Here is a 24,968-nt window from a genome sequence, read left to right on the forward strand (position 1 = left end):
TATATATATATTATATACATATATTAGTATTATATATATTATATTATATATATTATATTATATATATTATATTATATATATTATATTATATATATTATATTATACATATTATATATATTATATTATATATATTACATATTACATTATATATATTATATATTACATATTACATTATATATATTATATATTACATATTACATTATATATATTATATTATACATATTATATATTTTATTATACATATTATATTATATATTATTATAATATTATATATTATATTATATATTATTATAATATTATATATTATATTATATATTATTATAATATTATATATTATATTATATATTATTATAATATTATATATTATATTATATATTATTATAATATTATATATTATATTATATATTATTATAATATTATATATTATATTATATATTATTATAATATTATATATTATATTATATATTATTATAATATTATATATTATATTATATATTATTATATTATATTATATATTATATTATATTATATTATATTATATTATATTATATTATATTATATTATATATTATATGGAGAGAGGAAGGAATCCTTTTCAATTAGCTAAGAAATCCGTTTTGAATTCACAAATCCTCGAAATAATGGGTAGAAAAATGGTCAAGCTAGAACCAGTCAGAAGCATTCATAAAGGTGAGAGTCCGGTCAATGCTAATGCTGGAGATATCGTTGAGTGTGTTAAATAAAAATGTACAAATGTATTATTTATATCTATAATCTATATATTACGAGTACATATGAATAGCGACAACCTAATAGGAACTTAAATAAAACAGATATCAGTGGAGGAAAAAAATGTTAGAAGTAATTATTTCTTTTTAATTTTTGCGATTTATTTTAAAATTGATTTATGGAATATATTTTCATACCATTTAACATAAATAAAAATAAAAATTAAAATTCTTTTGTTGTGAAATTATTTAATGCCAAGGTTCATTATGTTTGTATTGTTTATTGTTTTGGAATTAATAACAATTTGTTTTTATGGTCAAACTTTTGAGGTCTGACGGAATGCACTATGATATACAATTTAATATTTGTTGCATGCAAAATGTATATATATATAAATATATGTTATATATACATATTTTTAAAAAAGTTTGATGTTGTGCCAATTATTAGTAGCTGTAATAGAACATTAAGGAGATATTATGTGGGGAGGACTAACAAATATCTTGACTTATTATTGTATACAAAAGAGTTTTGAATGAAGAGATATAATAACTTCAAAGGGGACTTCGCCTCTACATGATTCAGTATATTAAACAAAGTTAAATAATATTTATTTTTTATTTGCAATTATATATTATAATACCATATTGTTAATTCTTCGCTTTTTAAATTTTATTTATTCTACATACGAGTATTTTCATAGAAATCAATATTTTAAAAAGTTCTTTTGTTGAGAAATTATACGTTAAGGTTCGTTATGTTTGCATTGTTTTCATTATTTTCAGAATAAAAAATTTAAATTTTTTAATTTTTATTTATTTAATAAATAGTAATTTGTTGTCGTGGTTTAATAAGCATTTCAGTTGTTAAGCTACTAAGAATTTTAACCGATAGTTCAGTATGTATTAAATTACCGAAAATTATACTTTTAAATGAAAATAACATAAAAGACTTTTCACAAGTCGCTGATTTTAGATTTTATATGGAATTTGTATGAATATTAAATTTCATCACTAAAAATATAATTGTTAATTCAAATTAAAAAATATACATTTTATGGAATATGAAAAGAATTTGTATAATAATGGAAACGTGTGCTCGTTATTTGATTGTAAAATTGGAAAAAAATGTATTCAACAAAAGGTTGAGTTGTGAAGGCCGTAGTAAGGTGAAAGTCGAGTCCATTTGTTCTTCACATGAATTTCATATATAAGAGATAATTATATATGTATAAGAAGTATATATACAAATTTGTAAGATATAAAAGTAGAACTACGAACAAATATTCAAGAAAGAAAAAAATTATTTATTAAATAATTAAATAAATTAATATAACCCAATTTTAGTGCTTGAAATTTTAAATGAAATTAAAATTAAATATATATATGAAGGTATTTAATTACATATTATAGTATAATAGTTGTAATGTCAGATCTCAAGTGGAATATAGTAATGGATATGGTTCGATGAAGAAGAAGATCGCTATCTGTGTTTTAATAGAAGACAATAGAAAATAAGATAATGTGATTATCCATATTTAAACCTGTTTGGAAGGTGGTGTGATGAAACATGTTTCTTTTTGAGACTTTAAAAGTTAAGTTTTTGAATTTATAAATTTTATTCAATTATAAATTAATAACTTTCATAATTTAAAAAACATAAATATTTTTTTGAAAAAAGGCACTCCAAAAAAAGTACAGTGAACATTGCTATTAGGTTGTTAGAATTTTAGGTAAAATTAGATTTTCTGTAAAATATAAGGGACATTTTAATTACCGTTACTTCATTATTCCACACCTATTATCGTTATACTACATAATACATTCATTAATTATTATGTTAACTATCATTATTTAATTATTCCATAAGTATTATTATCATACTACTCAATACATTTAAGAACAATGGAAAATTAGAGGATATTTAAGGATATGGATCAAGCATTAGTGTACAACTCAAGTTATTTAAATTAAAAGTTTTTGGGATATTTAGAAAGATTTGACTAAAGAATATTTTTCGGATAGGAATCCTTTGACACCCTGTATCTCGGTAATTAATTAAAAGTGATCTATCACACACATATGATTTTTTGAGTTCTTGGGTGTAGGAATCACCTCCCTTAGAGCATCTTGAATAAAACTCCTTGTATATATTATGTGTATTACAATAGCACATACAATAATTTGTTTTTAAATTTTGAATTAAATTTTGTTAACTACGTATGCAATTTATAACCAACTAAGACTTAATCCACAACTGCATCTCTTTTTAAATGCAATTAAATTCAGGTTACTTACTTCAAACTTTAGCCCACCTCCATCAGTATAAAGTTGAAATATGCAATTTTTTAAACCTGTTTATAAACATATATATAAAACCATATACTAGTGTAGTAAATATGTATATTTAAGATATTGCATTTGATTTCTTAAAAAAAAATAAAGTTTGCAGATTTTAATTTGCGACAAAAATTTAAGCTCGTTTCAGTTCAAAGTCGAATGGCTTATTTAACTACATTTTATGCGACTTTTTATACAAATATTATTAAATACGAATATATTCAATGCTAAATATTAAATTGATTTTGTAAGATATTTTTAATTTCACGACTACAATATATAAAGTTTAAACAATTTAAATAATAAAATTATCATAATTTGTTTAAAAAATTTAAACTTTGATTCGTTGAAATATTTCAAAAAATTTATGAATTTATAATTAAATATATGACTTGCATTTTATTAATTGTTATAATTTAAATGAATTACTATTTTTTGCTAATTGATTAAAATTAAATTATGAGAATTAAATAGATTCGGGTACCATTTTGACTTTAATGGTACGTGTACGAGTAGAAACTGGAAAGATTTAGTTTGTATTTAATTAAGTATTAGAATTCAAAGAAAATCTGTGTATTATACACATTCTAAGATATATATTCTAAGTTAAGTAAATAATTTAGAGAGGTAAAAATAGAGAGACACTAATCTTTGCAAAATATATTAATTAAAAAAAAATTATATAAATTATAATTTAACGTCCGTTATGATGGTTATGATGGCTATTGTATTTTATTAGAGAGGTTTCGATGGATATTTGGCAATACCCGAAATAGCTGTGACCATACTAAAGATTGAATTAAATAAAAAAAATATAAAAAGAATTTTTGTTGTTGTAGTTAACTACTGTTCGAAACCTCTTTAAAAAAAATTAGTGAATAATTTTTATTAGATTTCTGTATATTTATACGAAATAATCCTTCTTCTGTCAGTAAACGTGGTCTTATGGTCTCCATTTAAATTATACTTGAATTTAGTTAATTTATAGTTTAATCTTTGTTAACGGATAACTTTAAAAAAATTATTGAACAAATACTCATCAAACCACTATCTGTTTCATCAAATTCACAGGTTTATATTTTCAAAAAGACAAAAAAAATCAGTGCTAGGAAGTTCTTCGTACTAATTATACTAATTAATTAAAACTCACGTGTTTATAATACAAGCATAAATTTTGTTTTATATGTATGTTTGAATGAGAAAATTATTTTGAGATAAAACAACAAAATGTTTATAGGATATTTTTAGTAATATGTATTTGAAAATAACTAAATAAAATTAACACAGTATTTAATTATTAAAAACAATTTTTGTGTGGTTTTTCAATCGAATTGTTTGGGTTATGAAAACAATGAAACAGCAATTTTTTGAAATCAATGAATTTTAAGAGAAATTTATTCAAATATATTTTAGTTTGTTATTAAAATACAAATGTATTTAAAATTGTAGGGATAACATATTAAATTTGTTCAGGTTAACTTAAGTTCACTTCTCTTTAGGGATACTACAATAGTTCTTATAAGTCACAGTGTATTATTCTGTATCTTCTTCTAATAATAATAATCTTATGTCAATTGAAAAAAGCTCGATAGAATTCAAAATTATCTTATGAAAGATTTTTGTACTTTAAAACGTTGTAGACGAAGCTGTTTCACATAGAAGTCGGTTGTCAAGTCCTTATGTCCGATAAATCTGAAATTACCTTTATTTTACATTAGAAAGTTCATACCAAAAAATTATTAGAATTTTTAGTTTTTTTATTCGCTTTAAGAAGGCAAATCAATTTGGAAGGTCTTAAAAAACAACGTTGGAGAACACATTTTAAAGTAAAGATTTCATTAACTTACCAAGCAGTAGAAAGCAATAGCGAATACGTAGAAGAGTGATAAATTAAATGAACAATAACTTGCGAAGAAAACGCGTTAGCAACATAAAAGAAGAATTAAAAACTCGGCAATTATGGGAGACTATCAGGCGATTTTGCCAAAGAGAAAGTAAATTTAACTCTGAACTCTATACTATGAGAATGGTCATCTTAATTAATCTTGTTATACAATGCAAAAAGACAGTTCTCTGAATAAAGATGGATAAATGGAATGAACTATTGAACTATGATAAACGGAAAAAAAGTACATAATAGAATGATTCTAGTCTTTCATAAGAATGAGAGACTATCGTGCGACCGGCTTAAGGCTCGGTATGTACCGTAAGAACTTAAGTGAATTTTAGCCAAAGCGAAATACACAATCAACCGCAACTGTATATTTCGTTCCATCTTAAGTTCGCTTAACTTTTGACGATACGTACCGACTAACTGAGCCTTTACATTCGTTAAATACTGTAACGTTAAAAACAAATATTAGTAGGTAACCTTTAGTAATGCTTAGACATAACGGATAAATTTATAAGAATGACCAATTCTTTGATGTTTTTGCGCCAACATTTTCACTTTTAAATAAATATAAAGGATTTATAATATAAATTTGTAGTAATTATATCTATTATTGTGTATTTTTATGTTTTGTGTATTTATTGTGTGTACAATTTATACTTATATTGGAATTCAGAGTTTTATATCTGTTCTATTAATAAAGAATTTTGTTTTTTTTTTTGCTTTATATTTGAAAAGATTTTTGTTTTGTCTATATGAGTACTTTTGTATTATACACGTATATATTTATCACATTTTCAGATATTTTAATTACTGTAATTTTATTTTTCGTACATAATTTTGAAATTTTTTAAAGTAATTTTTGTGTGCTCACAGGTCAAAATTTTAACAATTTTTAAGTATTTTCAAAGTAATATTTTACGTGCCAGCATATAATTTAGTATAACAATTTTTTGACAAAAATGCCGAAGCACTTATAATGAAAATAAAAAAATATAAAATATATAAAAACTTGTTTTTGTTATTATAGAGTTAAGATTGAGAATAATTTATAAGGAGAGAAATATATAATTAAAAACAGTGCAAACAAACAATTTGATATGTAAAATTAAGAATTGAAGTTATAATTACTTCTGTCTCCTTTTTTTTCTTCTCTTTCTCCTCTTTTTCCTTTTTCTTTTCTTGATCGTTTGTTACTTTTGTGTCTGATTTTAATATATATTTCAATTTTCTAAACATTTTGGAAACTTTTTTTTTCAACTGCGAAACACATATAAACAAAAGATTTTATAGCTATTACGGAATTTTGATGGACATAACCAATTTTAGTGCAATTTTAGTACATTCCAAAACAAAAAAAATTAAATTTATAGAATAAAAACTTCTATTTATTTGACTTATAAAATATCACACTGAAAAAACATTGCCAACTGAGATTTTGTTAAAATTTTCAAATATAATTCAGAAATATTAAAGAAAAATGTCTATTTTTCTTTTTGCTAAATTACGAGATAAACGTTTACACGGGCGCATATGTACATACTATAAATATACGATACGATACACATACGATAGATGTGTGGTACTACGAGTATATTGACTTCAAGAGAAAGAGTTTTGTGACCAAAATAAATTAATGTTTATATCTTGACCATGTTTACAAGAATCGCTTTGACTTGTCTTTATTTATTAGAATGAGAAAATATTTAGAACAAAAAACAAATTGAGTAAATATAGCTAAAAATACGGTATATAATAAGTATTGCATTTAATTTTTTTAAATAAAATTACCCTTTTCTTGATGTATTTGGCAAGTTTTGCCCATCTTACAGATTTGGAGGAACTCATGTTTACTTTGTAGCGGGATTTCAGAGAGATAATGTTTTTGTTTTTTTTTTGTTTTTTGGTATTCAAACTTTTAATTTTCTGTAGCGAATAATTTTCTGCTTTATAAGCATACAATTTAATATTTGTATCTCTTTTAATTTGGAATGTTTTCAAAGTCAAATTTTATTATTTTTATTTTTTCTTTACTTTACTTTACTTTACTTTACTTTAGATTTATATGATATTTTGGAGGTAACGATTTATGTTTGTGGCGCGTTTAGTTTCAATTAAAATTTATTCAGATTTGCAACTTATTGGTTTGTTTCTTTTGTTTTAGGAAGTTTTGAATGTTCTGGAGACAATGTTGTTTTTTCACAGTTCAATTGTTTTTAAAATTTTTTAAAATTTACATAAAAACTATATTTAAAAGACAAAGCGACATACAATGTCTTTGTTATTGTCTTTGTTATTATTATTAATAATATTATATTCAAATACTAGGTAACTTTTCAAAATTTAAATTTTAGAGGAGGAGATATAATTGTAGGACTTCAAGTTTATGAATTTATTATTTTGACTTTTAAAAGGTTCTGGAGAAGTAGATTGCAACTTTATTAATTTAGATTTTAAATAAGTACTGGTACTGGTGTGTAGTTGCAATGCTTCAACAATTGTATTGATTTATAAAGGTTCTGATGGTGTTACTGTTAAGTTTGTAATCTTGATTCTGTAATTTTATTAATTTTAATTTAAGAAAGTTTTAGAGCTGTAATTTCAATGTTTTAGTTTTTAACTTAATTTTGATTTTAAGGCACTTTCAGTGATGCAGTTGTGAGGTTTGTATTAATATAATTTTTATTCAAATTTTAAAGAGGTTCTGTAGATGTGATTGTAAGGCTTTCAGTTTATAACTTTATTGATTTTGATTTTAATATAGCTCTGTGGATGTGATTGTAAGGCTTTTATTTTATACCTTTATTGATTTTGATTTTAATGAATCTCTGTGGATCTGATTGTAAGACTTTCAGTTTATAACTTTATTGATTTTGATTTTAATGAAGTTCTGGAGATGTAATAGTAGAGTATCAACTTTACAACTTCAATAACTTTAATTTTAAAACAGTTTTGGTGTTTAAATAGTAAGGTTTATAGTTTATAATTTTAATTTTATTAATTTCAATTTTTAAAAGGTTCTAGAGACATAATTTTTTGCTATATAAATGTAATATTTGTAATATAATGTAATTTATTTAATTTTTTCACATTTTTTTTTGTAATTTATTACTTATTTCAATTACTGCAATTTAGATAAAAATTGTTTAAATAAACTATTTTTTTATTTTTTTTTTTTTAAATAATTCATAAGTTATTTGAAATTTTTTTATAAATTTTTTACACGTTTTTCTTAAACTTTTTAAAATGAAGATGTATATATTTATATATAAATATTGAGTATATATATGTTTATTACAGTACAGGAATGTAAGTGGAAATAATCACAGAACTTAGCAAAAAAAAATGTTATAAATTCGTTTTGCTATTGTTGTTTTTGATAATAAATAAATTCGTTTAAAATTACTCTATAAAATGAAGTCTTTCAACGCATTAAAAGGATATTTTAAATTTATCACATAAATGAAAATTACAAATTTACACTTTTTTATATTAAAATTCAACTTAAAGTAATTTATTTTTTAAAATTTTTAATTTCAATTAAAACAAAAAGTCACATCTTGTAAAAATTTAAACTATTTTCAGTTAAAGCAGCTCAGAATGAAGATTTTGAAAAACTTTTAAAAGTTTGAGAATTTTGAGAATTGAATTTTTTAAAAATTTTCTTTTATTTAGAAAAATTTTTATTTAAACAAATACCGCAGATACTTTGTTCGTTTGTCTGTTCGCATCGCTTGTACGAGACACTACTAACCAACCAACCAAAATACTGAACAACAAAAAAGACGGGCACACCACATCGAATGTGTAAGAAGCACAAATTATGACTGAAAAATGTGTTGCTCAATACTTTTAAGTTCAGTTCAGTTTGGGTTCGGGTTCAGTTTCAGTTTCAGTTTGTTTTTGTTTTTGTTTTATTTTTCAAGTCTGCGCTACGTTGTTGTGTAGTTTTGAGATGCAAATTGTTGAAATGGTTCGTAATGCTGTATTGGTTCGTTGGCGCTTGGACTATAGAAAATGTATCATTACGCTTTGTTTTTGGCTAAAATACGAAGCACTGCCAATATTATTGTTGACTTTGCGCTGCAGCTGTTACCGCATTCCGGGCTGTAAATATAGGTCTGTCTGTCCGTTGATTTGTTGCTCTATCGGTAGGTTCGTCCATTCACAATAGTACCGTACAAATTGTTTACAAAGATGTAGTTCAGTTTTTTTATCGTTTTCTATTTTGTAGTTGTTGATTTTTATCGCTATGATCAATGTATTTAAAAACAATAAAAGAAACTACAAATATTTGTATATATTAACGACGAAGCATATATATATACATATGTTTATATATATTTATCTTCGTATATACTTGTATGTACAGAGAAGAGTAGCAGCATGTGGCGTATGAGTATCAGGAAAACAAATTATAGACAAAAAAGTTATTGTTTGAAGTCAATTTGATTTAACTTTATTAGTTTTTGTAGGTCTCTTTTTGATATTGATTTGTGTCAATATTATCAACAGCAAATTTTTATTAAAAGTTATAACCGCAGCTTAAGTTGTTTAAGGAAAACCAATTAACAAAATAAACTATTGATGAGAAAATATTTATAAAGATCACTAAAAAAAACAGCAACAGAAACTTTTCCTTATAAATGATTGTATTAAGATATAAGATTAAAATATACAAATGTTTATTAATTATTTACTTTATTAACTTTTATTTCTTAAAGTTAGAGAAGAGTAGGAAAAATTATCTCCATTAGGAGTACAAGAGCCATATAAGAAGGTCTTCAAGAACCATTGTTAATACAACTGAATATTGGTAAAAAGGTTATAATAACAAACATCTTCAAATAGATTTGTAGGATATAATTTTTAGTAAAATGTTTACTTTATTTACTTATTACTTGTATTTATTCCAGCTAAAGAAAAAAGGAGAAAATGTTCTCATTACGAGTAGAAGCGCTATATAAAAAGTTCTTGAAGAATCGGTGTTCTTCATATTGACACAACTGAATATGGTTAATGAGGTAATAATTACAAATATCTCCAAATAGATTAGTTGGATATAATGTTTAGTAGAATTTTTACTTTATTTACTTATTTTTATTTATTACAACTACAGAAAAAAATTGGAAAATGTCCTCATTACGAGTACAAGCACTATATAAGGAGTTCTTGAAGAATCTGTGTTCTTTATATTCACACAAGTGAATATGATTAAATGAGTTATTAATAAATAAAAATTCATTCAAATAGATTAGTAGAATATAATACCAACTAAACAAAAGTAGAAATAACTTGTAATCTCACGTGAGATAAAATAAAATAAAGCTGCAGTTTTGCCGAACTAAACTTTTATTAAACATCATTATTTTTTCATCAAATACAAGCTAGCAGTTATTTCATATAGTTTTGTTTGATATATGTAAATATTTTCATCAATTTGTCAGCTTGATCTGCCAGGATCCGCAAAAAGTTATATTGCAAATTTTCAACGATTAGATCTATGAATGAGATAGAAATTTTCCGAAATTCAGGGAATAGGTCTATTGTGCACAGCCTTGAATCTTGATCCTGCATATTTTCCTTTTGAAAATTCTTTATAAAATTCTGCCAGGATCCGCCAGAAGTTATATTGCAAATTTTCAACGATTAGATCTATGAATGAGATAGAAATTTTTCGAAATTCAGGGAACAGGTCTATTGTGCACAGCCTTGAAACTTGATCCTGCATATTTTCCTTTTATTTTTTAGCACTGTTTAAAGCTATTTGTTCCATAATTTATATGGAGGCATAACAATACTACCTGTTTTAGGTGAAGTGAATGAATAATGTGCTTGAGCATTCTCCGTCCATTTTACAAAAAGGATATCATTGTTTGTAATGACCTCTAAAGTAACCAACTAAAATCTTCATGTCTAGCCTGCTTAGCAACAGATTAAAGATAGGTTGACAAATGGATGGATGTATGATTAAATAAACTTATTAATATAATTTCAATTTATTGCAAATATATTATTTAACACAATATACTCATTAAAGAACTTTTTAAAACATTTATACATAAAAATTAAAAAAATTATTGTCAATATAATTTCTTGGTATTAGAAATATTGAATTGAATATAAAATAATATACATGATCAAAGAAACCGAACTACACATTTGAAAACTATTATATGATTTTATATTATACATCAATTTAAATAGCTTTGACAATTTGACAGATGTTTGTATATAGATTTAAAGGGTGTGTTCTTCACATATTTGATTAAAAGTGCAATATTTGCTATCTATCAACAATTACACATCAATGAGAAAACAACAACTATGACAAAAGAAGAATTAGAAGAATTTGTACTTAAACAAATATTGAAATAATTGTGCAAATTACTGCAATTTTAATACGTTTTAGAGAAAGCAACACAGTCAGGAAGCAACACAGCCTATTTTATAAACGGCTAATAATTTAGTCATCACACTTTCCGATTTTAAAAAAGATATAAAGATATATAATTTTGTATAACAATTATTATAATATAATATAATAATAAATTAATATTATTACAGTGTTTATGAGTTTTTTCTTGTTGGTTATTTTTAGTGGTAAATTAAAAGTAAGCATATCTACATTTCTTTTTAATCTTAGACACAACCAAAATGTACCAAAATATTGAAAAATACGAAATTGGCAATCTACAGTCTACATAACATGCATTTTCGTCATAGCCCAAAAGAGCCTATTTTACCGTGCCCAAAACACTTTAGATAACATGACCATTATGTTGGTGGTATTGTCACGGATATCTATTTTAAACTTCATGTTAATATCTGCATGTGTTCAAAAACTTAATTATTTTTGCAATATCTGCTTTTTTTAAGTAAAGTTTAAAGTTTGAATACTAAATTTTGTTTGTTTAATGAAATTTCTGTCAAGGAACCCTTGCGAATGTTGCAGAATGCCTTCGTTAAACAGCTATGCCACAAAAAAGTGGTGACACGTGGTAGAAATAAGACAGGAAGACAAAAACCGATCTAGACGACTATCAACATTAATTGCTCAACAATATGTCAAGCATATCAAATGGTGTTAAAAAATCGTTGACTGACAATTTGAGACCTCATTGATAGATTTGGACTAATCCAGATTATTTTGAAAGATGTTTTATGACAGAAAAGTGTGAATTCTTGTTTTTTATCAAAAGAAGACCATATTTTTTGAAGAAACAGGTGTGCTTTAAAATCTATCACAAATGTTTATCAAAATAAGATGAAATATATAATAATTGACAATGAGTCTTGTATCTATAAAAACGACACACAAATAACCGACTAATAAAAAAAAAAACTATGCAAAATCTTAGCTACAATATTTGTAACAAGAAATATTACTTAAGTATTTTGCAACGTTTACTTGAATCATCTATTCGTAATAAAAGGTCAAAATTATGGGTAGCCAATTTTGGGTTTCACAACACGATTATGCATTATCTCAAACTGTATTAATTTTTAAGCCTTTGTATTTTATTGATTTAGCACAATGTGATTTTTGGTAGAACCTTAAGCTCAAAAGACCGCTTTGGGGACACCGTTCCGTTATCATTGACGACATAAGAACCAAATCGAAAAAAATTAAAGACATTTACGAAATATCTATCTATTTATCTACATGCAATGTGAATTATATTCTTTTATTGGAATTTATTTCATATATTTTTGTATGTATACATGTATATATATATATATTCATAAGAAAATAATCTCATTTAATATCTAAAGCTAAATTGTTTTATATTCATTCGTATGTGAAAATTACTACTTAATCACAATAAGATGAAAGAGGTGGTTGAAGAGTGTACTATGAGATTTTTACTATTAGAATTTTTGTACGTTTTTAGTTAATAAGTGTAGTTTTATCTTACTATAAAATCAGCTGCACCATTTAACAAACGATTGATTTTATAAATAAATGCAACTCAAAGCGCACTAGGCAATTAAGATATAAAAGCTACTCATGATTGCAATTAGGGAAATATGAAAGGCTCGAGAAATTTAATCTAGAAGATTATTTTAGTGTACCACACACTCAAAAAAATAATTTGGTTGATTTAACTAGATTTTAACTATATCTCAGGTCAAAATATTCTTACACGACGCATCATGTTTATTTAACTATACCACCTGTCGGTTTTTTTTTATCTTTTTACCAAGAGCTAAAATTTCTCCTGCAAAATGATTTGGTGTATTTAATAAGTATGTAGTTTGAGCATATTTTTCTGGATGTAGTTCTTAGTCGAAAATTTAATAAAAGACAGGATTAGGTGACCATTGGGTAAGATGATGAAGTTTACTAGAGTTAATCAAGTATGATAATTAGATATTTAGATATTAGTCAAAAAAGTAAGTAGAATATATAAATTATAATTAGTATATTGTTGGCAAAATGAAAGGTTAAAAGATTTAAATAACCTAATTATATTGTTTATTAACTTATAATTTAAGAGTAATTTATTTTACTAATAAATGAACTATATTTAATAAAATAAACAGACAATTTATTTTTAATATACATATAGTATATAATATATGAAATACAAAACTAATTGAAGAAATCATTGATAGTCATCATTATCATGAATCTCCAATAAACAAAACGCGAGTACTCGTACATGAAACGATAACAATGGAAGACCTGTCACACAATTTTACAAATTTGCGGTTGTTACTGTCAGTAGTTGTTGATTTTTATTTGATTTTTTTTCCTCAAATTATATCTAGTAATTGCTTTTATTGTACAAATATTTGGCAGTGAAACTATTTATGATAATTATAGTATTGAAGAATTGCACATACAAATTACAAAGCTGAAGTTTATGATGTTGAAATTAAAATTCAGCGCAATTGTAGCGATTCGATGACTTTTCGCAATTTAATTACGTACATACATACATACTCAGTTGCTTATGTGCAATTGAAATTACATTGAAGTGTATTTAAAGAAATGTAAAAACTAAATTAAGACTAATTAAATTATTTAAAGCACTTTTTCTATATATCACTCATTAAGAAATAAATAAACATATGTTAGGTGCTATGTACATAACATAACATAAAAGAAAATAATAATAATTTAATGTTATTAAAGGAAAAACAGCTGATGTGAAGAACTAAAAGCAGTTATGCATTTATTTTTTTTTTTTAAATATATTTATTTTGATGTATCTGAAGTATGTAAAATCACACATTTTTTTTTTTAAAAACAGTTGTGAGAAATTTTTTTTTTATTTACTCACAACTGTTAAAATATTGATTAAATGTCGGACATTTTTTGCTTTCAGTAGAATATTCAAAAATAAAATATTTAAAAGATTTTTAATATATGTATATTTATTTATATTATATATATATATACACATATAAATATATTTATATTTGTATATATTTGACAAAAGCAGACGATACGCAATCAAAACAAACATTCGAACATGTTGGAAAATAGTTCATAAAAAATAAAATAAATATTATTTAGTAAATAAAACAAAAAGAAATATATATGGTATTATGCCTCACAAACGAATTTTGAACTTGACTATTTCAAATACATAAACAGAAACATGGTCAAATTGCGTTTTTTAAGCCATATATGTGTATATATATTTATCAATTTTACGTTAAAAATGCATACAATATGAGTAAAAAATTCTGTATTCAAAGAAATACATTTTTAATGAATTTTATTTTATTTAATTTACAGTTGAAATTTAAAAAATATAAGAAAAAAAATTCTCAGATTTTGAATAACTTAATTTACGTACAGAAAATGAACGCGTGATTAAAAAATAAATAAATAAAAGATATATAAACAATTTGAGCAAATTTGCATATTAATATTATATTTTATATAAAAATTTATAATCGGCTTCCTCCATTAATAAATGAATGTTTTAATTTTTGCAGAATAATTTTAGTGTTTTGGTATTTTAGGAATAGACTGGATGCTTAATATAATGTAGATATATGGAACAGAATAAAACCGTCCAAGGTGACTACCTACTTGAAACCTTAATGTCAAGTAGAGAATAAACAATAGACCCACCCCCTGATTCACAGTGAAAAATATTTTCAATTTAATAATAATCATAATAATTATTGTGTTTTTGTGAACTTTATATTTTGGTTTTGCATTTTTATATATATCTATAGAATTAATAGTTTTTACTATCACAATATAGGGTAGGTCGTGTGCAGAATTTAAAATATTGTTATTAAGAAAACCATTTTAAAAACGACTATCTTGAAAAGTATGAAATAATTAGGAAACCATATAATTTAATTCAAAATGTAAAGAGTATATTGATTTTTATGAGTGAAATTAACACGTAATAAATTGGTGTTCATATCAAAATAGTTTAACAAATTGATAACGTAAACGTTATAAAAGGTTTAACAAAAAAGACAGGATGAAACAATTCAGGGAAGCTATAACCGCCGATATTATACCAATATAGATACTATTGTTAAAGATATTTAATATATTAAAACTACACTTGAAAGGATCTCTTTAGAACTATTCCATAACACCACTCACTTAAAAGTAAAATCATTACTGCAAAACATATACTAGGTTAGGCTAGGTTAGAATCACGGTCTTGTGCCAAAGTCCACTTGAGATCAAATAATAGCCCATTGTGATACTATGGATTAGTGTTATACGTAAACTAAAGGTCAGCACACGAACACATTATTTTTATTTAAATTAAATTAAATCAACTTGAAAAGTCTATAAACTTGATCAAATCTATAATTATGTAGAGTGACATCTCTGTTAGGAGTCATTTTAGGATAGATTCAACTTCGTAGTATCTTTTCCTAGTATGCAGTGAGTTGACAGTACTAATACCGTAGTGCTGAGCACGTACCGTTTTAGGTGAAACAACTTATTTGTAAGTTTCTTGTCCAGTTTGAATCGGATCGACCTTGAAATCTAATAGGAGGATTCATTTGGCTAATTTTTTAAAAGTATATATTTAAAACATAAGGTAACCAATATTGGTTAAGAGAGATGACTTCATACAACCATTTTTTGCTAAGTAGGTCTAAAAATATGAAAGTAATAAAAATAAAATTTTTGCATATCATCTCAGGGTTACTTAGAAGCAAAATATGACAAAGGATAAAAGTTGTTCCAGGTTATTTTCTAAGAAACATTCGAATAATACAAAATTTATAATTTATTGTGCAATAAATTCTAAGCAAAAGCGATATTGAGTATATCATGTCTATAGAGAGATCAACTTGCTATAATCTATATAGATATATAGCAATCTATAGATAGGTTTCTATTAGACACAGCCTATTCGCGCAATTTCAAAGCCTTTTGAAGTATGTAGGAAATACGTTTGTCGTAGCTTGTTCTATTAAGCATAAAGAATATTTGAATAAATATCCTATAATCCTAATTTGTAGGAATTATTTATTTATACACATAAAATCATTTTTTTTTTAAATAATCTTTTTTATATACTTTTATAAAAATAAGATAGTGTGCCTTTTTACTTAATTAGGTCGAGAGGTTAATGGTATATACAGACTTACAGTTGTTTATTTACTTTTTAATTGCATGTTTTTAATAAATTTACATTTTAAATAAAGTAAATTGTATTTAATTTAAGAAAACAAGTTATATTTGATTTGTTCAAGAAATAAAAGTGGGCAGTAAGTCTTTCGAAACACAAAAAGTTCGAATTGAAACAAAAGTGACTTAATTTTGAAAAAATTCTATTTATTGGTTAGTCAAGCAAGTTTTAAAGAAACTTACTATTTAAAATTCAGATTTAATTTCTCTCTTTTAAATAAAAACAATAAACATATATTCCACATATATATTCTATTTATGTACATATATATAATATGTAAATATACTTATGAACAAACCCAAGATATATAAAGTGGAGCTAGTAAAAATTTCCATAAATACCTAAATACCGGTATACATTTTAAATAAAGTAAAATAATAAAACAATAAAAAAAAATTTGTACTGTTTCAAAATATACGAAAAAATAAAAATATAAGATACAGGGCGAAGGACCGAGTAGTTTAGTTCCTTATTTTTAGTTAACTTTAAAATTAATTATTTGTCAATTTAAATAATTTGAAGAATAAATTTTGTTGTATTTAAATTAAAAAAAGTAAATGCTAACCTAATAGTATGTTTCCACTGGCTTCGTTAGACCAGTTAATTTACTTGAGATTGCTTGAATCACTTGAATCTCAAGTAAGTTTACTGGCCTAGTGAAGCCAGTGGATACATTCTATAAATCACAATAGCTATTGATTTTAAATTCCACTATTATAAAAATCATCAAACATATGATATAAAGAAATCTAAATCAAAATTAATTAAGTTATCATATATTGATCAATACGTATGTATATTGTCTAGTACACGATTGATAATTAAATATTGAACAAAAATCATTGGGTTTGGCTTCCGTTGACATTTGTTTAAAGGCAAATATCACGTAGTCAAAATGAAATATTAACGTCACAACTCACAAACGAGGAGGATTTCCTAAAGTAATTTCATCAAAATCAAAAATGAAAAACAAAAAAAATTTTATTATATGTATTATATAAAATTTAATTCTGAAATTTGGTCGCAGGCAATTTTAATTTAATTGCATTAAATAAAATTTTCTCACCAAAAAGGACTGAAAGCAATTAAATTTGACTTCTGCGCAATTTTTCGATACTTGCCAATTTTAAGCCAAAAACTGTTCATTTTAATTTTAAAATTATAAAAAACTATATAAAAATAAACATAAATATATGTACATATATATATTATAGGTTTTATGCGAATTCAGCGCGTGCTTAATTAAGTTGAAAAATACATTCCAATTGATTGAAATTGATCAATGACAGTTTGAAGAGGACGAAGCGCAGTTGACGGTTTCGTTTTTGTTTAATTTTATTGATTTTACTAATAAACTCTGAAGACAATATCAACAAAGCACTGTATTAAATTAACTTTAATCGCTGTTTTTTCGACTAAAAATAAGCATACCTAATTTTAAAGATACACACACAAATTTAAAGATACACAGCGATTTATATTTTAAGCAATATTAATGCAAAATTTAAAACAGAGTATAAAAAAAGAAAAAGGTGACTATGGAATTTAGAGAAGCCGAAAATATACTTAAAGTCAATTGGGCAATTTTATTCAGTTCTAATTAATTAAGTGAGCAAAGCAAATTAAACTTAAAATCAAATCAAGATAAATAGGGAAAAATTAGAATTTGAAATAGCCTAATATTGCATATAATTACAAGTATCAAAATAGATAGATAGACGCCACTAACAATACATCTAATCAAAGATGGGCTCACTTCCCCGTTTTGAAAAGTTTTGAAGAATGATACTTGATTTAAAGAATTATAGATATGCTAATATAATTAGGTCTGCATGAAACTATTTTAAAATACCAAGCAACGTGTTCCATACACATATTGTAGGCGTCGGGTAGATAGTTAAGGTAGTGAGATTCTCTGTACTGGATGCACACTGTAAAATAACGGAGTAGATAAGCAATATTTTTTGCTGCCCAACACCTTCAACAGTAATCGTTGAAAGGAGTTCTTATCCGATCAACATGTTAACCTATTGCACAGTATTTTATTAGTACAACGGCAGTAATGAATAGCAAAAAATGATGACGACTAAACAGGTGTTTTGTTCTAATGTGATTGAAGGTGGACTCTATCATACTTGGGGTTTGACAAGTTTTAGCATTTTGAAATAATCTGTGTCTATACATAAACTCAAAAAATTAATTTGGTTGATTTAAATATATTACAAAATATTCATACTCTACGCATCATGTTGGTTCAACCATACCACATATGGGTTTTCGTATCTTCTTTACCACATAAGCTAAAATTTCTCTAACAAAATGATCAGATAAATTTAACTAGTATGTAGTTAGAGAATATTTTTCTGAGTGTAGAGCTACAGATTAAAGAAATATTCACAGGTATGTCCATGTCCAAAGATATGGTAGTGATATGATAAAATTGCCACTTAGCTGTTAGTAAAAGCGAAATATGACAGCACTTTTATACAAAGGCTTTCTGTTATAGTTATATCTGACATTGCAGCTGTTGGAAAAGTATTTATAACCTCATTCTTGTTATGGAAACTTCTATACTTTCTATACTATACTATATACTATACTCATTAGGAATTCAGTAACCATTTCTGGTTAATAAATAGTAAGAACACATCACCGCTTAACTGTCATAAAGAAGGTATAATAATACTGTATTCTCATTACCAATTTGTTCCGCCCTATTTAAAGTTCTTTTTCGATCTTGCAGCTACCAGGTGTGTACTTATGAACCGAAACTGATTTTATTTCATAATATAGGGGCATTATGATCAGTTAGTTATCATTAAATAAATAAAATATCATAGTAGTTTTATACAAAACTATTGGTTTCTATTTAAAATTGTTTAATTAATAGTAGATATATATTGATTATAAAAGCTATTTAGGTTAACTGTTTTTGCAATATTGTTAATTTTTTGACTGAAAGTGTTTGTTTTTAAAAAGTAGACTGTTTAACATTCTGTTTATATCTTATATAATTTTTTATTATCTTAAATTAAGAAATATTTTCTTGAATATATGCTAATTACGTCGGAAACGTACAGTATTTACAATAAAACTGTGGCGTCCAACGTCAACAAACATTTATCCGTCATAGAGAATAAGTTCCAAATAAGATTTAAGAAAAATTATCTATCGCAGATATGTGTCCGTTCAACAAAAGTCTATGTTGGAAGATTTTTTCCCGCTAAAAACATTCAAATTATTGAAATAAAACAAAAGAATTTACTAAAACTCAAAATATGGAATATATAATATTAATAAAATTTTAATATATTTGTGCCAGATTTTAATGTAATCTAACATTAAATAGAAATAATTTTCTCCTTAATTCCATCATTTTACATTTATGAAGAATATTAATCAGTATATATTTTTATTTGAAATATAATATGTGATCCGGTGTTCTACTATGTGCTAAAGATCATACTTTCTTATTTCCAAGACATAGGAGGAAGAAGGAGGAATAATATTAAATGTCTAAAATATAGTCTTAATAAATCTTCAATTCCATGTTTTACTTATAAGTGCAAACTAATAATAAGAATTTACATTATTGTAAGAAGATATGTTATATGACCTTAAAACCTTAAAACTACTACTAATCCCACGTGTTATATGTAGTAATGTTTCTATACAATATAGTAATAGAATATGTATATAAAACAGAAAAGAGAAAAAGATCAAATTAAGTATACTACAAGATTAGATTATTAAGCATTTTTTTAATTACCGAAAGTTATTTTTCCTCTTTATATAATGTATTTAATAAAAATATATAATATTATTTGTAATTTTAATTAAGTTTTACATTGTGACCGAAAGGTTTTCGGAGGTTCTCATTTAAAATTCGCGCGCTGTATATTTTTCGATATTTTAAGTTTATGTAGTTTGGCAGCACTGTCCTTAATTACTATGCCAAAAATGAGCGCGATCTGTCAGACAGTTCGTTTACGGCAGCTGTTGAAACCAGTTCACCTCAGTAGTGCGTTGCGAAAAAAACAATGGAAAAAAATATTGAACAAAGAGTTTGCATCAAATTTTGTTTTTCGAACGAAATTTCGTGTGCAGAATCGTTGCGAATGCTACAAAAGGCTTATGGGGAATCAGTTTTATCGAAAACTCAAGTTTATGAGTGGTACAAAGCCTTTCAGGACTGTCGTACGACCGTCGAAGACATGCCGCGTTCTGGACGACCTTCGACCTCTACCACCGACGAAAACATTGAAAAGGCAAAGGAAATCGTGTTCAAAAATCCTCATGTGAGTGTTAGAGAGATAGCACGAGAGCTAGGCATCGGTCGTGAGATGGCTCGTTTGATTTTGGTGGACAATTTGTGTATGCGACGTGTCAACGCCCGGCTTGTTCCGATTCACCTCAATTTGTTCAACATTATCAACGATTTTAAGGCCAAACATTCAATAAATACCATCGAACAGCCACCGTATTCACCTGATCTTGCACCGTGTGACTTTTTCCTGTTTCCCAACCTCAAATTACCACTCAGAGGAACGCGTTTTGAATCCATAGAAGACGTAAAACAGAATTCGCAGAGGGAACTCAAAGCCATACCGGAAAGCGCCTATAAAAAATTTTTTGATGATTGGAAGAAACGTTGGCATTTGTGTATCGCTTCTAATGGAGCATATTTTGAAGGAGATAAAATAAATATTGATGAAGATTAAGAATTTTGCGTTTTATTTATTTATGACCGGAAACTTTTCGGTCACAATGTAAAATACTTTTTATCACAACTAATTTAGACCTTGTTCAAATGAGGGATCACTCCTAAACGTGGATTATAACCTTGATTAAAGATTAAAAATGTTTAAATAATATTTTTAAATATTAATTACAAAATTAATGTTGTGTTTAATAAACTGAAAAAAATATTTAAAATTGTTTCTTAAAAAGTAAAAGTATTTTAATATTACGAAAGAATGAGAATAGGCTTAAAATAGTTATAATTATATATGCACAGTAGCTTTCATATGATTTATTTATATTATTTATATATATTTAAATATTAGATTTTTGTATATAGATTTTGTGTATGTAGACTTTCTTGAATTAAAAGAATTTTAAAATGAAATGTTATTAATAAAATTTTTAATTGAGCTTCCTTTTCGAATCATTGTAATAAAATATTTATTACAAGATGAAAGTATTGTACATGAAAATATTATTAATAGCTTAACTACTCATTAATAAAAATATTATTTTGATAGACTCATAAAAATATATTAATAATTGTTTTTTCTTTTCATTCTTAAAAGAATTAAAATCACATGCTAAATGGCAGCGAAATATTAATACGTATTTGGAAGCGTTTGCCTTTTTAATTAAAAAATAATTAAAAATATTATGTTTTAATTAAGAATTTAATTTAGTGGAATTTTTTGTACAATAAAATAAAATTTCTAAATAAAGAATTATTTGTTTGTTTCTAAATATATGTATTGAATTAATTATGAACATATTAAGATATTCCATAAAGTAGTTAATTGATAATATGTTCTAAAGTTAGCTCTATTCGTATTCAGTATCAGTGTTAAAAACGTATAGTTTTAAGATACTCGTAAATAGAAATTAAAAAGATAGATTTTTACATTTTTTAGTCCGAAAATAAAAATTTTTATGTATAATTTTTGTCGTTTAAATAATTTGTTTCTAGATAGAAAGTATTTACAAATGAATTTTATTAAAATTTCTGTCTGGAATGAATTTTGATTTATTATAATTTAGAATATTATTATAAATTATAAATAATCCAATTAAAATTTCTAAAAATAAATTAAATTAAATTAATTAGTTTAAAATAAATACATATATTCACATAAAAAACTTTATGTATATATTAGCTTAGATTGACTTAGACACACTTAGATAAGTGTAGAATCACCTAACAAAGGAAGCAACATAAGCGTTTAGGGGGCTAATTGCAAATATCTTTATTATGTATAACAATGTATTGTTAGTTGTACTAGGCTATCATAATTACCTCTGTAATTAAATTTGTGCAACTAAAAAATAAGAAAGAGTCATCAATTCTATTGCCATAACTGACAGGATTTTAAGGGGCTAGAAGGCTCTTAGGTGGATCATAGTAAGAAAATTATTGGGAAACACGCTACACAAAGTACGTACTTACATAGACATATATGCATACATATATCATTCTATAATATATACTCGATTTGGCCAAAAGCTAAATAAATAAATTAAATGCAAAGAGGCCGTGAACTTGATGAACTAAACTGAGATGAAAAAATAAAAAAAATTGCATGGGCTTAATTAATATTTCGAAGAGATAAATTCAAAAACATATACAAATGTATATCTAAAAAATAGCTAAAAATAATATATTTAAAAAAAATATTAAAAATTCTCATAATTTGATTTTTTGATTAAGTGGTTGCAGTAATAATACTGAATTCGTATAAAATGAGTTAAATTGTGTTTAACAATTTATTTTGTTAATTATGCACTTCAACTATTTTTGTCTGTATGTTCATGATGACCTTTTTAAAGCATACTGAAAAATAATTAGATAAATTGTTTAAACTTAAATATTTACTTTAATTAATTATTCTTATCGATTATGTAGATTATACATCTTTTAGAAGAAATACAAAAACAAATTATTTGAGCAACTCAATTATGAAAAAAATTATTTGCACTAAAATTTTAAGTAAATATTTGGCACACATCTGAAGATTCACACCAATGTTAACCAATTAAGTAAAATAAATAAATGAATATACAAATAATTAAGAAGAGTAATGGTAGATAACGAGTAAAAGGTGAAAAAAAAACGAATGTCTGAGAAGATGTCTAAGCACAATAAAAACCAAGGTATTAAATATATTATAATTACTGAAAGAAAATGGTGTCAACGAAATTTTCTTAAATTTATAACAGTTTTTTCACACTAAAAGATATGAAACATAATACATAATATTAATAATTATTGGTATAATGATTATGATTATGAAATTTGGGAATCGTAACAATTAAGCTATATTGGCTCGTTGTGATATCCAAGAATCTCTGTGAGACTTCTACTCAAGTTATTAATCTTATTAATTATTTATAATTATTGATTAATAATAAGATTATTCAGAAGGAAGATTAAGGAATAGGGACACCCCTTTGTTGATACAATACATAATAAAAAAATTCAGACAATCCTGGTATATTACATGAATCTAGCACATTCTCCCTTTGGTAAAGTTCTAGGTATGCCAATCGAAAAAATAGACAAAGAAGAAAATCATAATAATTATTAATATAGTGTGTCTTAAAGGTTGTTTATGATAAGGTCTTATATTAGCATATAAAATAATAATACAAACATAAATATAAAAATATAATACGAATATAATATATTATATTAAAATTATATTATATTAAAATTATATTATATTAAAATTAAAATAATGGGTAAAGAAAGGGTTTAAAAATGAAGGCGCTTAACATCGAGTTGTCTTTTTTTAATAGAGTTTTTCACGAGATTTCAAATTGTGTTCCAAAAATTGAAATAGTAGAGACCAAAACTTTAATTAAAATATTTTTCGCGCTTTTAACACTTCGAGGTTAAAGTACAATTGTCATGAATTTTACTGTTCGAACTGCTGTATCATCTATAATGTTGAAGATTTGATCCCTTTCGAATATTCAAAGTGTTCGATACAAAGTTCGAATTCGAGTATACAACCTTTCAAACACTTTCAAGCACCAGTATCTAGACTCAGTTACTACACTGGTTAGACATTTAGAAAAAGTCTAAAATCTTTTAGAAGATTTTTATGTTTGAATGAAAACACATATTTAAATTTTGTCTACAAAGGTAAATTTGTATGTGGGAAAGTGTAAAAGTGAGACTATAGGTAAAAATCTAGCCAAAATTTAGGGAGTGTAGATGTGGGGAAAAAGTTGTCGTTACTAGGTGAGTTACATTCAACTACTATATTCATTATAAAAATATTTAGAATTAATGTGTACGGTAAGTTCAAATCTATAAAGTAATTGTTTCTTTTTTATTAGTTTCGTATATTAAATATTTTATAATTTGTTTTGATTCCTTTTACATTTTTTATAGATATACACTTATAAGTCTTAGAAACCATGTTATTAAATTTTTAAAAATGACAACCAATAATAAACCACTCGATCCGAAGGTTTTGCTTCAGTTTGAATCAATTTTTATTGATATTTTATATATGTTAGTATAATAGTTTTAAATAAATCGACAATAAAAACGTGAATTCTTATAATATATAGTAAACTATAATTAAATTTATATTAGCATATAAATCTATATTATAAATACATTATGCAT

At 24.7% G+C, this 24,968-nt stretch overlaps 1 protein-coding gene across 1 annotated transcript in view; it reads right to left on the bottom strand.

The window, feature by feature from the left end:
* Positions 1-24,968, bottom strand: part of LOC119675885 (nuclear receptor coactivator 7-like) — a 31,495-nt gene that overhangs the window by 300 nt on the left and 6,227 nt on the right. The window lies entirely within an intron of this gene.

Source organism: Teleopsis dalmanni, chromosome 2, assembly GCF_002237135.1.
Source record: "Teleopsis dalmanni isolate 2A chromosome 2, ASM223713v2, whole genome shotgun sequence".
NCBI lineage: Eukaryota > Metazoa > Arthropoda > Insecta > Diptera > Diopsidae > Teleopsis > Teleopsis dalmanni.